Source organism: Triticum dicoccoides, chromosome 6B (genome assembly GCF_002162155.2).
Source record: "Triticum dicoccoides isolate Atlit2015 ecotype Zavitan chromosome 6B, WEW_v2.0, whole genome shotgun sequence".
Lineage (NCBI taxonomy): Eukaryota > Viridiplantae > Streptophyta > Magnoliopsida > Poales > Poaceae > Triticum > Triticum dicoccoides.
The window spans coordinates 371,088,979-371,093,443 of record NC_041391.1 but is presented as its reverse complement, the minus strand read 5'-3'; the positions used below and the strand labels follow the sequence as shown (position 1 = coordinate 371,093,443).

Below are 4,465 nucleotides of genomic sequence, written 5' to 3'. Positions count from 1 at the left end.
AGAGAAGGAAAGTGTGGATTGGTTTGTTTATTTGGGGTTGGGCTCTCCTGCAGGGTTCCCAGCACGCATTATCGTGCAGGGCCAACGGGTGGCCGACACCTGTCCTGGTAGGACCCCACCACTTAATAAAACGTTTTTCTTTTCTTAATTTACTAAAACCAGTTTTTCTTTGCCTTATCCGGGTGTACCGCTGCTGCCACTCCCTCTTCCACAGCCACTCATTGAGGGAGGATTTCGACCAGGAGAAATCCACCGTTCAGGTCCGTCGCCGGCGGCAAGACCGAAGTTGTATAGCGCCGTCCGTCTATGACGCGCTTCGCCGCCCGGAGCTGTCACGGCTAGCGCCACTCGTCTCCGGCGCGATTCGCCACCAAGAGCCGTGGGGTTCGAAGGCAGTAAGACAGGAATCGCCGTCGCTCACCTCCGGCATGCTGCGCGGCCTGGAGCCGCTGTCTTGGCTGGAGGCAAGATGGGATCCGTCACGGCTAGCTCTGCTCGCCTAAGGCGCGCTGCGCCACGCCCGGCCGTGGACTTGGTCGGCAGCAAGACGGGGCCGTCGCGGCTAGTGTCTCTCGCCTCCGGCACACCCAAGGCCAGCCCAAGGTTGTGGCTGACCCGCTCCCTGTGAGGTGGTGGCACGGTGGAACTGCAGCGCGTGCAGCCGGTGGCTGAGATTCCGCGGGAGGTCGCGCCGTCACAGTGGAAGATGCGAACTCGATGCAAACTCAACAGGCAAAGGTGAGAGATGATTCGCTGCTTCATCTACCTTTGTGCTAGTACGTAATTACCTCTCAGCTATATACGTACGCAAGCTATTACTGGTAGCAATGTACTAGCTCTGTACTAGTAGCTAGCTATGTACTGAACTCTGAAGTATGCAAGCTATCTACTCTCCTCTGCTTTTCAGTCATACAGTACAGGGGAAATCACAAATTGGTGAAAGCACCTTTTAATGAATTTAGTGCCTATAAGACCACATTTAACTGGAAAACTAAAGCTCAGTTACATGTCTAACATATCATAAGGAATAACCAACAACTAATCCATATTCATGTATATATTTTTATTTGAGCATAAACCGTTGTGCATCTAACATTAAAAGGAATGGTAAGATAAATTATTACATCTCAAGAGAACTGTCTTGTAGAGCAATCCTGAGATACAAAGTTTACATAGAGCTATTTAAAAGTGTTTATCTTGTATGTGACTTGATTGGCTACCCAAGACCTGGAAGAACAAAGCAATAATTTCTTATGAGATATAAACTTCAATTGGGAATATGACTTGTAAGTGAACAATACCTGAATTGGCAGCTGGTCATTTTTGAGATGTTGGCCATCCTGAGTCTGATAACATTTGGGAACTCTAGATACAATGTTGATTCAAAAGTCAATACAAGGGAATGACCTGTGCATGTTCATTTTAATTTCTAGCGATTAACTAATAAAATTCTACCTGACTTGGTTGAGTGCTAGTTGGCGGCTGGTGATTATGAGATGTTGGCCATCCCGAGTCCGATGACACCACAGAAGTCTACATGTAGTGTTAATCAAAAAGTAAATGACCCGCGCATGCTTGTCTTAATTTTAACTATTAACTGAATAAATATACCTGACTTGGTTGAATGCTATGATAGAAATATGGTTGTTGTGGTCGCAAGCCAAGTAACTGTTGAAAACTAGTAGTGTCTGCCTGCGATAGCGGAGCAGGCAAGCCATGATGTAATACTTGCAAATTATAGTTCTCAGGTCGTGGTACTGATGTCGTAGTACCCGGCAGTGCATGCAAATTATATTTATGTGCATGTGGTAATGGGGAAACAGCTTGTGGTACCGAAGGCATAGCGGGCGGAAATACTTGCAGATTATAGTTCACAACATTTGGTAGTGGAGGCATAGCATGCTGCAATACTTGCAAATTGTAATTGGCAGCATTTGGTAGTGGAGGCATAGCATAATGTACTACTTGCAAATTATAGTTCTCATTTGATATGTTGAAGCTAGGATTTGGTCTAGATGATGCAGAAGCACAATCACCACTCTTATTCTTGCATGTTGTTCCTTGACCTATTGGCAAAAAAAATGTTAGATCTATTTCAATAACATGACCAGATATTTATGTAGCTATTTCTTGTGGAATACCATACCTTTCTTATTACGTTTATTCTTATTATTCAGCTCCAGTCCAGATTTAATCCTCTTGTTGCTATTTCCTTGTTCTTTTCTCTTTATTCCTTGTACTGTGACTACATTCTCAAGGTTGCATTCAACTGGTTGCTTCTCTATGACTACATTCTCAATGTTGCATTCAACTGGTTGCTTCTCTGGTTGTTCATGATTCGGTGATATATCTTTTGATTGATTTCCATGTAAAATTTGGTCCACATTTTCCATTAGTTCAATTGACATAGTCTGCAGTAGTGCATATGCCTCTTTGTTTGCTGCTGCTTTGCTCAAAATGTTATTGTAAGTGCGGCATAATGATCCATACTGCCTAGCTAGCATAACTCTTATATCTTCATCATCACTACACTTTTGAATTGCCTGTGAGGGCCCTGATTTTGCTCGCCTTGTCCATCTTTTCAAGATATATTCCGGTGCCAACTCCTTTATATTGTTGTGGTCCAACACCTTTAATGCATGACGACACAATACTCCAACAAATTCAAACATTTTGCATGAGCATGAAACTTTTGATCCATTGGGATCAAATTTCACAGTATGACTATTTTGGCTAGCTGAATGGGTAACCTTGAATTCAGAAATAGAGCCAGTACGACCACTCTCGTACACACAATATCCCATTACCATGTCAAATTCTCCTTTAAATGTATCAAACATAGCAGGTGTATATACTTTCGATGTTTGTATAAGCATCGGCACATATGGCACCTTTGGTGATGTTTGACTCGCATAGAAATCACTTTCCACTTCAGCATACCTTCTATCATCCACAGCCCTCTCATAGTGCTTGAAGAAATCTAATAAATCAAGGCGAACATGCAGGTATCGTTTCAATAGTGCATTGATACTCTCGCTTCTTTGTGTGGATATCATATCTGCACAAAAGGTTTGTCGACCATAAACCAAAGCCCACTTCTCCTTGTTCTGGAATAATCTATGTAGCCAGTCATTATCTTCCAAATTATATTTCACTAGCATATCCTTCCAACCTGCTATGAATTCATCAACTTCTTCAAAATCATAAACACACTTGCCAAAATCTTTCTTAAATGTCTTGGAACCTTGGAAAACATGACTCAAATGTTTTGCAGCGTTCTGATACATGTGCCACACACATAGACGATGTGTTGAGTTAGTAAAAACCTTGCCAATGGCACTAATAATGGCAGCACACTGATCGGTCAATATTGTCTTTGGTTCTTTTCCTGACATGGCCCTTTTGAATGTTTCAAACAACCATTCAAACGTCTCAGATGTTTCATCATACAATAATGCAGCTCCAAAAACCACTGTTTGTTTATGATGGTTGACACCAACAAAAGGGGCAAATGGTCTGCCATAACTATTTGTCTTAAAGGTTGTGTCAAAGCATACCACGTCACCAAAGTAGTGATAATCTAATATTGATCTTGCATCTGCCCAGAATATATTGGTTATCATCTCATCTTCATCTACTTGTATAGCATAAAAAAATGAAGGATTTTCCATCTGCTTGTCCTGTAGGTATTGAAGAATGGCACATGTGTCTCCTTCTTGGATTGACTGCATCCGCTTTGATCGGATATCATATACTAATTAGTTCACGGACGATGCATGGAGTAAAAGATAACACGATATTCAGTCCTGGTTTTAGTGAAACCTGAAAAGCCCTTATAGATAGAACAATGCTTTTTGGAAAACGACACATGGTATTCACGGGAGCATTAGAAAAATATTGATCTTTTTCTTTGATACAGTAATCTCTATCATTAGAGTCAGCAAAAAGAGAATATGTCAAAGGAGAAATCTCAGGCAGTAAAATTTACGCAACATCGTAGGAGTAATCATCACTAACAGAATTATAATGCAATTCCGAAGGATTAATTTGCATGTGTTTCAAAGAAACAGGGCTACGAAAGATGAAGTACTGGGAGTAATTTGCATGTCATACATTCAACTCTTTGTTTATTTGTTTCTTTCAATCTTATCAGCTTCGTATGATCAAGTGTGTTGACAATCTGTACATTACAGGCGCAAGAACATACCTACGGACGATGAAGTGGCAGGAGCTCCGTCCATGCTGAAGAACACCGTAGATGTTGATCCACGGAGAGGACAATTTCCTATCAATCTTGATCTATTCTCCTTTGATCCGGGGGCAACAACAATGGAATAGATTGGTATGAGAAAGGATGGATGAAGCCACGAAGAGATTTTGGCGGCAATCTGGTGTTAGGCGGGAAATAAATCTGTCGTTTTGCTGATTTTCTGAAGCCTAACTGCAATTAGAGAGATACGCTGGG

At 41.8% G+C, this 4,465-nt stretch overlaps 1 long non-coding RNA gene across 1 annotated transcript; it reads right to left on the bottom strand.

Moving 5' to 3' along the window:
- Positions 1-946: 946 nt before the first annotated feature.
- On the bottom strand, positions 947-1,647 carry LOC119323723. The gene is made up of 3 exons (XR_005156477.1): positions 1,456-1,647; positions 1,302-1,365; positions 947-1,227 (listed from the first exon to the last, which is right to left on the bottom strand). It is a non-coding gene; the product is annotated as an uncharacterized LOC119323723 (long non-coding RNA).
- Between the last annotated feature and the right edge of the window lie 2,818 nt (positions 1,648-4,465).